This window comes from Lycium ferocissimum, chromosome 4 (assembly GCF_029784015.1).
Source record: "Lycium ferocissimum isolate CSIRO_LF1 chromosome 4, AGI_CSIRO_Lferr_CH_V1, whole genome shotgun sequence".
Taxonomy (NCBI): domain Eukaryota; kingdom Viridiplantae; phylum Streptophyta; class Magnoliopsida; order Solanales; family Solanaceae; genus Lycium; species Lycium ferocissimum.
In genome coordinates, this window is record NC_081345.1 from 70,585,770 (window position 1) to 70,600,802 (window position 15,033).

Below are 15,033 nucleotides of genomic sequence, written 5' to 3' on the forward strand. Positions count from 1 at the left end.
GAAAATAATTTTCTTGATCAATATTCCGTTGCTCTTTCTTGGTTTAGGCATGGCCGAACGGGGGTCTTTTTTTCTTTCTCCAAGGTTCTTGAAATTTCTAAGAGATGAAAAATGATGAAGATGACTTAATTTGTCATCTTTTATCTCCATATATAATCTACACATGTGGCCCTATGGCCCACACTAATTACATGGCCACTTAGGCCCTTTCATGAACTATTATTTTCACTTCTAGTCCCTACAAATATAAGATGAACACATGTACTCCTCATAGTATTAAGCTAATCAAATTTAGCCAACCAAGGGGGAGAGGGCCCCACACCTCACGGCCATATATGGCTATTCCATGAAAAATAATCAACTTTTCATAATTCACTTTTAACCCCAAATTTTCCTTAATATTCCATCCCAATAAAACCATAAGCAGCTCATGCCTTAAAACAAAGTCGGAAAATAGCCTTGTCCTTAACTTTCCGTAATTAACTCGGAATATCCCAATGTACAAAATACGGGATATAACAACTTCTAACCCCGTAGTTCACCAGGAATTCCTGCTGGTACCATTGCACACGGGGCAGGACGCTTTATATCTCCAAAACTCGGGCTCGGGTCTCAATTCCCAAGGCATACCCAACTAGGAAATCATAAGTTCTACCACTACGAAAACGAGGGGTGTAACAATAGGAACCGTGCGTTACTCATCCAACCTAGCAAATCATACACTTCATATTAAGGTCACCTCACACTACGCTTCCCAATCCAGGATCATAGCCTATGATTATAGCAAATAATCCCAACTAGGGCTTAATCTGATTCTGTACATCACAATTATATCAGCACGAGTCATCACTTATGTTATAGCATCTAAACCCAACTAGGCCAAGTCTCAGTAAATCCAATCCGATTTCGTATACCTCAACTATATCACAAGACTAACACAAGCCAACAACAAATAGAACAAGATAAGTCACAACACAACGACGTGGCTAGCCCTAAATCACACAACAAGGCCCAACCTAAGGCAGTATCCAACCCAATTTCATACCTGAAGGTTTACATGCATTCTCCGAAAATATCATCTAAATATATGCTTCGCTTATCGAAGTCTCACCATAGGATAATTATGAACCCACACTATACTAGTGTTACATAATAGTCGCTACCTCGTATACATTTATCAATCTAAGTATCCATCCCAATCTCTAAGACCCAATACATGCATTCTCCATTTCATCTAACACTTGTATATGAAAGTCTAATCAGAGTCTACTAAGAGAAGGAAGCCGTAACCTACCTCAGGGCCGAACAGGTGTGCGAACATCCACTTGGATTCCATTTTCCATCTTTTTAGGGAATTTGTAGATCCGAGTGGTTTAAGAACGATGGATACATTCGAGTAAGAAACAATTTAGGAAATCGAGGTCATAGGGGTAAAATTGTCATTTCTAAAATAATCATTCTAGATACTTGATTATTGCTATTTCATCTCTTTATGGAAAACAAGGTTTATCTTAAATAAAACTTACCTCACTATTTCACATAAGACATTATTAACAACTAACAAGTTAACCCATTTGAGAAATAAAAAGGATTTAACCTTAGAACTGGTTGTTAAACTAATTCTTGTAGTGAGGAAGCCATCCTAGAGTTACTAATTATTCTAGGTCAATCATTACTACATTTACCCAACGGTTTCATAAGAATTTTGAGAAAGAACCTTCATTTAATGCTTTGCCATAATCATAAATAGTGTAAGAAGAAGGGGGAATTAAAGGAAGAAGAAATGAGGGATTAAAGGAGGTTACCTTCCTAACATTTAGGTCTCAAGAAGCTAAAAAAATCTCCAGTTGGTAGCTAAAACATAGGGAAATGAATATTAGGTCAACTCAATAAATGGGGTTTTAAATAGGTCAATCACTGGTTGTCTAACGCTTCAGCGGTCGGTCTACCGCTTCAGCATCCTCGAGACCGTGGAAGCGGGCTGACGAAATCTTTCTTGCCTCCACTTCAGTGGGGAATGGGCCACTGGGGCGTGACCGCTATGGTTTGTCGGCCAAGCGCCGGGCAGTTTATATATATATATATATATATATATATATATATATTTAATCCTATTCGCACGATAGGTCCAATTAGGCTAGTTGTTCACCGGGAATACGTAATGAACCGAACAAGTAGAGGATGTCAAGGTTGCGAATCTTTTGGGATTTATGATAACGACTAAATGGGTCGTTACAGCCATGAACCCCTATCTTTGTTGTGACCCTAATGCACGGGAGCTCTCACCTGGTCCATATGGAACATAACGATTATATGTATCCCTGGAACTACGGTGGTGGTGGCCTACCCTGATACTGGGGTTTGAAGCTCCCCAGAGTGTCACCCTGCTAACCAGTGGTCCTCGCTCTCTTATGGTGCTCCCTCTCAATCCTCTCAGTCACCCGCTGCTGGCATCTACGATCCTCACAATTCTGTACAAACTCCTGATTTCGAGAAATATACATATTATCGTTCAATGTTGCGGTAGTGCAAGCCTCAACATAATCTGGGTGTAACCCCACTATAAATCTATGGATCCTATCCCTCATCGAGTTAACCAAGGATGGACTATATCTAGCTAGAGAATCAAATCAGAGAGAATAATCACGAACACTGGAATTACCATCATGGACTGCCAAAAACTGATCAACCAGAGCCTCTCGAATCTCCAAGGGTCAATAATGGCACCAAACTGCTGGAGGTGCGTCAGATCCTCTAGACTACTCCTATCCCTCATACCACAGACAAATATATCTAGAAGTCTGAAGGCCGCCAACTCTCTTTGTCTCGGTCTCTGAAGCATGCATCACCTTAAAAACACGATTGAGCTGATCGATAAAATTCAGTAGGTTCTCATCCCGCCTGGTCCCTGTGTATTCTGGGAGCTTTAGTGTCAGGAACACTCGAACTCTCGAGCTATCGGGCCCCTCGAAAGATCCTGCACCAGTCGGTACTCTCGGCTATCTCTGAGTTGCCACTACCTGTGCCAATAGCTGCACCGCACTCCTAATGTTCTGATTAGTAGGTGCAGGATGGGGTATTAGAAGTGCTGCCTCTCTCGGAAGCTCCTTAGGTTGTGGAGGAGTTGATGATAGCTGTGAAGGGGTCTCACCCTGAGCTTCAAACTGGGTCCCATCTACTGGGTGTGCCCTCACAAGCTGCCGCATTATCTCTCCGGCTAGCTGCGGTCTTCCTAGTCACTGGCATCACTGTACGCAAACACAAAAGGTAAGTTTTACACAAATTTCCTATGACTTGGCTCTACAGCATGATTTAGATATGAAAGAAGGGTAACCAACTCCTAAATGCCCTGTAGTTCCCTATTTATATAATGTGGTGCACAACACATCTATAATAAAGACTCTACTAGACACAGCTTGTAGACTCCCTAGGACAGACCTGTTCTGATACTAAGTTTGTCACGCCCTAAATCTAGGAGGCGTGGCCGGCACTCAGTGCCACACTCGGCCGTAGCGAACCACTCCGAGCCTGTAACTCTTGAAGGGTAACCTCAACCTAGGACGACAAGGCCTACCTATAAACAAACAGTATCAACAAGGCCACATTCTGAATATCTATAAAACTAGCTATCATGTCTAAAAGGGCGCACACACCCAAAACATATATATACATACTGTGCAGGCCGACAAGGCCACCATCAACCAACAGTACAAAAATGGATAAGTACAAGGGTCGGCAAGGCCACAATACTAACATACTACATACATGACTCGTCTACAAGTCTCTAGACAATAATCAACTATATCATGGCCGGGACAGGGCCCCGACCTACCCATCATATCTATATACACGAAAAAAAGGACACTTCAAACTAGACCTGGCAACTCCAGATAAGTGGAGCTCACCAATCAGCTGATATCTAGTCCTACCTACTGGGGAGGTCTGTTTGTCTGTCTATCAGCACCTGAGGCATGAATGCAGCATCCCCGGCAAAAGGGACGTCAGTACAAAATAATGTACCGAGTATGTAAGGCAATAGAATAATTGAAACTAAACTGAAACTGAACAAGAAATATAATAATCTGGAGGCAAAGGAATGCCCTAGAATAACTCACCTGATCTGTCTCGTATCAAATGCAATATAATAATAATGTATCTCTCACTGACCAAGTGGCCAGGCAACTGTAAAATCTCCTTTGACCGTAAGGCCAGGCAATAATGTTTCACTGACCCGTTAGCCAAGCAATAATGTTTCACTGACCTAGTGGCTAGGCAATAATGTCTCACTGACCAAGTGGCCAGGCTAAAGAAAATATATGTATATCATACGGTATATCATGTATATGCCGAAAGATATAAGGCTCTAACATGTCTCTCAATATATACTAACATCAAGACCACAAGGAGGGAATAAGAATTCCTCGAAAATTTATAACACGATACTCGGGAAACAGTATATCACTAAGACGAACTCTACTCGACAAGTCTTTTGTCATAAGGCTCATTTAACTCTTACTATATATAGGATCATGCCAAAGAAGTAAGGGACAATCATTACATACCTCAAGTCGCCAATACAATCTGACAACAGACTCATCATAGCTAGTATGCCAATCGTATAACAAATAATTCATATACGAACGTAGACGACACTAATATATCGTGTATACCAATTGATAATTCGGTTCTAAAATGAAACGGACAACATTTCCCCTATTATTAACAACCATAACGCAATCAACAACACCAGCTATAGCCTCTTGAAACCCTTTTTAAACTCAAATCATCAACCATACAAAGATATACACAACCACCCAATTGTCACCGTAATTTCGATGGGCGTGATGGGCACCCGACCCTTACTTAGTGGCCGAGCGAACCCGGCCGACTCTCGTCATACTCATAATCATCGGGCCCGCAAAACATGACATAAGCACATAATGAAAATTTTTCGAGAAAACAAACATGCCTTTCGTCTTTTTCAAATCAAATAAAATCCGTAGTCACAACAAATCGTAACATAATGCATAGTCATACACCGCCACATAGCCGCTACAAACCGACGTCTTATACACACGACACCGTTCGCAAAGTCTCTAACATAACTCCGGATACCATATCACACATATGCTCGACTCGCAATGCTCCGGAAAAATGGAGCTCGCCAATCCACTGGAACATCTTCCCGCTAACATCACCTACTCATCTGTGGGTACCTGCGCGGCATGAAACGCAGCCCCCGAAGAAAGGGGGTCAGTACGGAATATGTACTGAGCATGTAAAGCATGGCATACAGAAAACGGGATCATAACCGAAGTACGGAGTGCAGAAAATGAGCATAAAAATCCAGAATACCAAAGGGTTTGCACAGTACAAATCATACATAGGCGGTATTTAAGACAAATGTGATAATCCGAATGCCAAAATGCTTAGCTTTCTTTTGTAAAACGTTTCTGTCTCATACATATAGAAAATAGAACAACCATATGAGCTGACATTAACCGACTGATCATAATCCAGACTGTCAAAATCACATACACACATACCACGGTCAAGTACCTAGCGGCCAATGTCACATATACACATACCGCGGCCAAATACCCAGCGGCAATATCACATATACACATACCGCGGCCAAATACCCAACGGCAATATCACATATACACATACCGCGGCCAAATACCCAGCGGCAATATCACATATACACATACCGCGGCCAAATAGCCAGCGGCAACATCACACATACCGCGGTCAAGAATCCAGCGGCAACATCACACATACCGCGGTCAAGAATCCAGCGGCAACATCACACATACCGCGGTCAAGAATCCAGCGGCAACATCACACATACCGCGGTCAAGAATCCGACGTAAAAAGCATCACACATACCGGCATATGGACACATCATAACATCGGAATACATACACGGTTTCCCGACTAAAAAGGGGCTCGGCGAACCGTACACATCATACTCCGAAAAACACATCATTTACAAACCGAGAAACCATATGCACATAAATCCTTATTACCGACTCAACAATGATCAAACAAGTCCTCATTTAAAAGCCCAAACGATGAGTCAAATCAAGTTTCCTCCGAACGTCACTGGAACGTATCAAATAGAATTTTATAAATAATATGCATAAAAATCCTCATTTCATACTCAACAGATAAATAAGTAATCATACTCGGGGGTCAGAAGCATAGCCACATTAAGCTTTTTCAAAAATAGGTCATTAGAACCAAACATAGAAAGCCGCGGGACCCACGGACGAGAGTCGACCCAATCCGGGCCCGCCTATGAAAGTCATAGTCATTATACGTCATATAATCATTTACGAGCATATCAAAGCCATCCGGTTCTGTCTGTGAAAGTTACGGACGTTCGTAGTTACAAAACCCTTTTTGAAAACAAAACGTTTTATACAACATCTGAAAACCAATCATACAAAGACATATAAACCATATAAGGATGCCATCATCAAGAAGCAAATAAGCGTCGTAAACATGCTCGGACTTTAAGAATAGAATTACCCCCGAAGCTCATAACGTATCATAACTTAGCCATATCTAAGACATGCCAAAAGAAGGAAAGGTAAGCTTTACATACCTCGTCCGCTTCCTAAGCTAATCCAACTTAAGTCTCGGGCTCTCCAAGAGCTACAATAACGTCATCACATACCAAACATTAGCCATAAGCACTTAGGAATTCAATTTCATGCTATCACTTTATCTGCAGAAATTTGGGCAGCATTTCCCCTATAAATTCAACAACCCCGAGAATTCAACTCAGCCAAATCTTCGACAACAATACCAACAACCATATAAACAATATCAATAATCAATTCCAAACACATTCTAACATTAGTAATTCTTCTCCACATATTTCGACAACATTCCAATTACATTCAAATCAACTTCATGCATTCAAGCCAACGTCAATGCTCGCATATTCAAAAACTAACCCAAGATCATTTAACAAGATTCAAGAACACTTCGGACAATTCACAACGTATTCAAATCAGCCCATCCACTACATAATGAAACCCGAAACCTCCCAACTCAACATGAACAAATTTAACACATGTCTTTATTTCCGTATATCCATAGTATAACAACAACAACAACAACTACAACCAATCCCACGATATTTCAGCCCACAAAACAGATTCATAACAACGACCAAACAAGTACCTAAAATATCATCGCAAAACAACCACAAATATCATACCAAACAGCTCCAAAATATCGTCACAAACTAGCCACGAAAATTATATAAAACAGCCCCAAAATATTGTCACAAAACAGCCACGAAAATCATGTAAAACAGCCCCGAATATCGGCACAAAACAGCCCGGTATACTCTTTGTATACAATATCTTTATACACTTTATTCTCCCAAATTCAAGAACAACAACTTATCAACAACATCAACAACAATATCAACAATTATTATGCATCATAACTTAGCTAATTCCATCCATTTAATCCACCTAAAACAGCCCCAGAATTCAACAACATCAATATAACAAACTATAACTCTATTTTTGCAAATATTCCTCAATCAAGGTTCATAAAGAGAGAGATTTGATGATTCATACCTTATTTTTGTGAAGGTAGCCAAATCCTCATCATCCACTTATCTTCAAACTCACTTCAACACAAAACAAAATTATAATCGCGCCTACACGTTGCCCGGACCTCGGTTAGCATTTGGTTGCTTGAAATTTTGTGCAAAATCCTCAATTTCATGTGACAATAAGAGCCCTTTTGGAGGCTGAAGTTTCTGGAATTTTTGGGGCATTTTGTGCTGAAAAAAATGAGGTTTTTGTCCCTTTTAAAAACTGCCAACGTCGGTTTCACTGTAGCTACAGTACTATAGCGGTACTGTAGCGCTACTGCAGAAATGCTGTTCTGCGTCGACGCTTCCGCCTTGTAACGTCTATAATTCTCTACTCCGATGTCCTATCAATGAGCGGTTTGTTGCATTACAAACTAGACTCGACGAACTTCATTTTAGGCTTTTAAAACTCCACATATACTATGAGATATGCGCCTCCAAAGTTGACTTGAAAATTCGCCCAGCATTTCCCAAATTTTCGTCGAACTTATTTTCTTCAATTTACTCGATCTCGAAATATTCCAACGCACAAAATACGGGATATAACACCAATATACGCTTATATACACTTTTTTTATTCACATTCATGTAGGATACTCTCAACAACATTACAACAACATCAAACACCCTCCATATAGAAGGGGACCAACTAAGAAATACAATAACAACATAATTCAAATCAGTCCATAAGCCTACTACAAGTCTTAGCACAAGTTGAGTTCTCCTTTATCAAATTCAACATCCAACAAGTAGTATAATGATCACACAACCTCAAGAACATTTAGGAGGGATAGAATATTACCTTAACCACACAAGAACAAGTCGAAATCCAGATTACTTCACAAAGAGGAAAGCTTCAACTTCCGAAACAAGAGACACTAGAGCCACATCAACACTAGCAAGCATACAACCAATTAAACCACCCTGAAACCTTTGGGTTTTGCTTCAAGTTAGTATATTAACTTAAGGGGAGAGTTTTGGGAGTTTAGGGTCTGGGTGTGACGATATATATGAAACAAAAGAGAAAAAAAAAGTTTATAAACTTCACTTAAAAACTAACCGCCATAATGTACAGTTTCATGTACGGGCAGTACATGGATGCACGGGCGGCCGTACATGATACCGTACCTGGGCCCTGAATTTTCCAAGTTCCTGCCTATGAGGTACGGGCTAGCCTCCCAAAAAGTTTGGGCCGTACAAATTTGCCCAAAGTTCGATTTTCGTCAAAACGTATTCTCTTTGAACCGTTTAACCCCTAAACCTTCCGATACTTACTAAACAAAGCTTCAAACTATTATACACTCAAGATAGACGTACATACCTCCATACGCCCTCAAAGGTTGCTGTCACGACCCAACCGGAGGGCCGCGACGGGCACCCGGTGCTAACCCACCCGGGCACCTCTTAACATACTTTCACATCACATCTAGGTGAGCCACATAACTAAATTATGCTTTCATTCATCATTCATATTAATCCCGTTGGGCAACAATTCACTTGTATCATCATTAACAACTATACCCATATAAATGTACATAAGCCGACGAGGCTATCAAAATAATATCCCAAAATTTAGGCCGACAAGGCCAAACATATCTAACCACATACACATGTCTACGAGCCTCTAAGAAGAGTATGTAATATCATATAGGCGGTACAGGACCCCGCCGTGCCCATAAATATGTACACAAAAGAATCTATACCAAAAGCTGCAGCTCCGAATGAAATAGAGCTCTGCTATGTAGTCGCTGAGTAATGAGGCTATGGATCAAGCCTGTCTCCCTGGCCACCTGCGGGCATGACGCAAAGGCCCACAAACAAAAGGACGCGCACGAAGAATGTACTGAGTATGTAAAGAATGATCAACATCAATATGAAGCATAATAGGCAACATATGAAATAGCATAGGATGGGAGATAATAGTATCATCGTCATAGCACTTACGTGCTTTCCATAGGGACATTCCATTTCTATTGCGTATCCGTGTACACACATCCGTATCCGAACTCATTTACCTTTCATATCCATTTTCGTATTCGTATTCATATTTCCATTCATACTCATATTCATATCATTTACATCTCATATACATTGCATATATACATAGCCTTTACATAACATTTACATATACTTAGCATATTCGTACTCATATTGATGTCATATACATAGCATTTATATAGCATACCCGACCACGAAGGTTCGTGTGTTTCACATACCTCGGGCCCTACCAAGGTTCAAGGTCATACATACCGGGCCCTACCAAGGCTCGTGGTTATCCGTACCCAACCGCTGTGCGCGCGCATTATATATATACATATTTACTATATTCTACCCGGCCATATAAGCTCGGGGTTTCATAATAGCCACACATAGGCACATATACATTTAAGCTCATAAGCATCTTTAGCCTTTTTACTATCGTCATTCGTTACATTCTATCCTTAGAGGATTACTCGTCGTATAAGAAACTTAGTATAATCGTATCATATCGAGATTCATAAGCTTAGTAGCTTTTAGAGATAGGATCATCGAAGAATATCGTAGGCTCATAGAAGGATAGATATTTGGCCAAAGAACCATGCCTTATGAAAGAAGGGTTAGCCTTACATGCCTTTCCGTTCAACTATTCAATCACTTGTACGTTCTTCTTCAATGCTCACGCTTTTACCTTCATTAGAGTGCATACTAACATTAGAGAATTGATAGCTTAGCATTCATGACTAAAGCTAGGAAAAATTGGACAGCATCTCCTTTATTTATACGACTTCCCCCATATCATATATCAATTCTCAAACATCAATAATAATATTCACAACATCATCACAATAGCCTTTATTCAACTACATTATCCTTACTTCTCAATTCACTTCAATTCATCCATATTCATGGTCATATCACACAATTTCGTTCATTCATATACAAGGTCTATTCGATGTTATCAATATCATTTATAACATGATTATAATCATAATGTATCAAGAATCATAACTCAATCCAAACATTTACTCAAAAGTGCCACTATTCCCACATTCATGACCCATTTCCTATTTCCTTATATAATCCAAGTGTTTCATCTTTCAAATACCTTCAACAACAAGGAAATGTCATAAAACTTACCTTAGATGGTGTAGGAATGAACCTTGGGTGCAAACACTTCACTTGAGAAAAACCCTAGTTTCACCTTCACTTGGATTTCTTGTTTTGGATGAACTCTAATGGGTTTCTTACACTTGATTCACTTAGTTTGATGTAGGTGATCACCAATATCTCTTGAATTTGCAGTGGGAGAAATGTTCTAGAGAGTTCTAGAGAGAAGGAGTGAAACGTGGAAATGAAATAATGAACTTGGTCCTCTTTTAATAACTCGGCAATTCGATCTATTCAGACATTATACGACATTTATATGGTCCGTATAAACTTATACGGTCCGTATAAGTGACCGTGAAATGGACCTTTCATTCACTCATCTTCGTGACCATTATACGATCCGTATAATCGACCGTATAATCCCACCAAAAGGAGGGACCTTTCACCGTGATGGTCTCGCGGTCCATTATACGATCCGTATAATGAGCCGTATAACCCATCAGTCAACTGAACTTGTTCTCGTCACTTCGTTTGATCTCCAATCTTTATGGAACCTTCTTAACACTTGTTTATCACCTCATTAACAATCTAAGGGGCGTTATAACTCTTCCCCAAAACATCATTAAGTTGTTATCAACTTGTTACTCATAATTCTCATCCGATACTTATCGTATGCCTTGCCTTCTCTTGGCAACTTTCTCGTCTAGCATCGAATGCCTTTGAAATCTTACTTAAGGTCATCAAATGTCATTATTTACTTATTGAAATACCATACACTTCGTGCTCTTCGTTAGCCCATTCACTATGCATCAACGGGAATTTTTTTGAGGTGTAACAGTTGCCCTATTCTCCGAGTCTACAATGACTAACTCGGGACAAAACTCTACGTACAGAAGTACGAGGCGTAACACAACATACCCTAAGAAATCTTACCTCATTACACCTTACAACAAAAGTCGCCTTTCCTGTCATTATCCTCAACTCCTTTTTTTATATCTTAACATGGTCCCTATCCTCTTGTTGACCTCGACGATCCTTCCCAAGCTAAACTTGTCTCTTGATGTTGACATCAATACTCTACCGTTGCTGAATTGTTGACTTGCCACTGATACACTTGTGCCACAAACCATCACACTAAACTTGACGACACTAAAACTTCCCATATCAGTCACATCTTGTGAAAAGCATTCTTGCGAAACTATGATATTACTCCCTCGACTTCTGAGCAACTCACCGCTTAAGACATGAAGGTCATGAAGTCCTCTGTATCATCATACCACCTCCCCATACCAAACCTAAGAGTGTAACTTGTAGTTGAAGGCTAAACTTGGTCACGTGTACATATTAGAATAACATATCTCGCATCGTACCATGCCACATCATATCGACCGCTCACGTAAGAATTTGAAGGATGAGTTCCCTCCATCCGTGAGAGGATAGGATGAGAAAATTTGAATCGACTAGATACCAATTCGAATGATGTAGCACGAAAGGAATGAAAGAATGAAAGTTTCCTAAATGCCCTATAGCCTCTCGAGGATGAGTACGGACATCTACGTACCATTCCTCAAGACTCTACTAGATATTTCTTTTGTACTCGTGAGACCGGTGAACCTATAGCTCTGATACCAACTTGTCACAACCTAAATCACGAGTCATGCCGGCACCCACACTTACCCTCCTGGTGGGCGAACCCTTCCCAAAAACAACCCTTCTTTTAAGAAAGCAAATGCGAAATTAAAATGTTGAAACAATTCAATAGTTTAAGTTCTATAAGCCAACGCGGAAGTACTCTTATTATTAAATTCCCAAAACCTAGTCTGGACTCGTACAAGAGCTTCTAAGAGATATACAATTTGATACAAATATGGACTCAAGACTGAATACAACTTCTATTTTAGGGATAAGAAGTAAATAGAAATTTTAAGAAAGAGCGACACTGGAAATGCAGCTACGGCTAGTGGCTCCAACAGAACATCTTTGTGAATCCTCAGAATCTAACTGATATCTCGATAATTAACCTGGAACAAATCTACACCCCAAAAAAGGATGTAGCAATAGTAGCATGAGTACAAATACACGTACTCATAGGTATCATAGGTCGATAATGATTAGTTAACACATACAAATGTATAGATATCAACAAGTAGCACAAATAAGCTATCAAGAACAGTCAGTAAGAATGTTCGGATAAAGTTATCCAACAATAATAAGAACAGTAAGTCTCTATATTCTCTAGTCATAGCCTAGGTACAAGCTTCTACTCCTCAAGTCTCAAGCAAGTCTCAAGTATCCACTTACCAAATAGGCAACAACTCAAATAAATCACTAACAAAGAAGTCCATAAGGTAATATGTGATGCAATGATATGAAGAACAATACAAATGGAGTGCAATGCAATACTGGCCAACTTTTCATACTGTACACACATGCAAAGGACGAAAACCTCCACATCTCAATAGTCATGACCCATGAGGGACCCGCGAAGTCCATATACACCCTCGTCCTGGAAAGAAACCTCGGTCAGCGAGTATAACACATTTCGCTAACAACCTCGGATCAAGGATTCTCATCTCTTTTTACACGATCCAGCAAATACCTCAAATTTTCCATTTTCTCACTTATCATCATCAGTACCAAGTCACAGTTCATATCAATGCATCAATGAAATGAGAATGTACTCCGTGCCTGATACCATAATCAACAAAAAATCATAATCAAGATCTCATCCGTATCTTATCATAAGTACACATCACGATTCAAACCTAATCTCATTATTATTCATTTTTCCGATGATAAGTGACATATCAAGAGAGATATGAATGCATACACAAATTTAACATATCACATATGAAGTATGGGATGCATGCCTTGCATTTCCTCAGCCTCAATTAATCACATCAATCATAAAATCCTCAGGTTCATATCATAATATGCAAATCAACCTTCATTTCTCAGTAATAACCTTTCTTTTTCATAAACAATGGAACAACATAAGAGAGAGAGAGAAGTATGTCAAATACATGAATAACACAACGACGACGACAAGCCCACAACGATGGCATCAATCCCACTTAACAGTATCACAACGATGGCAACAAACCCACATAACAGCTGACAATACCAACCTAATTTGAATTCACCTCCACACCATGGCTGAAGGCCTATTATGCTTTTCCGTTAATAACGACCATCTACATACATATCTATCACGAACTAATTCGTTAATCGTGATGGTACCTACACTGTCCCCCCAAGGAGGCGAACCATTACCAAATCATTTTAGTCAAAAGAATTATGCGGAAATAAACAATGATTTAGCTAACAGATCAGATTATATAAATGATAAGTGTGGAAATAAGAATAACCCCAAAATTTGGTCTGGACTAGTACAAGAGCCACTGTTGCATAGATATAAGTCTGATAGGAAATATAAATCTCAAATATCAATATTGTGTCAGAAATATAAAGTAGACAGTTAAATGCAAAGAAGAGTTTCTGGGTTGCGGATCTAGCCCAAAAGCTCACCCTGGAATCTCTGTCAAGTAGACTCGAATCACTCCCGAGGATGGGAACCGGAACTAGTAACAAACTCTGCACTCAATGAAGAGTACAACAAGAGTAGCATCAGTACAAACAAGTACTGGTAGGTATCATAGGCCAACAACAATTAGTTCACATATACTAAGAAACAAATCAACAAGTAGGCATATAAGCAATCAAGCATACTCACAAATCACATTATCATAATAATCAAGGACATCTACCTATACATACGTCATACAGAAACTCACTTTCGAGGTCAGAAGCCTGGGTGAAGCTTCTAAACCACAAGTCTGTCGAGTCTCAATAATCTCAAATCGATAATCACAAATCTAAGTTCTGAACCTAGATAGAGTCACTAATCTACAATCTAGTCCAATCCATGATCAGATCTATGTCACAACAATGGTACAAACAGACCATACCAATTCAGAAATGAAGAGTCATATGATGATGCAGGATAAAATGTAATGATGTGCAATGCAATGCAAAGCACTGGCCAAATACCTCACAACTAAGTCATGTGTCACCAAAGTGCTCCATTTTCTGATTTATCATCATCAGTACCAAGTCATAGTTCGATATCAATATACATCTGAAATAAGAATGTATGCCATGCATGATATCATTATCGACAGTAAATCATAAGCAAGATTTAAACCGTGTATTATCATAATTATACAATACGATTTAGCCATAATCTAATTATCCTTCCTTTCTCCGATGATAAATGACACAACAAGAAAGAAATAAGTGCAACACATATCACAACACAACAATTA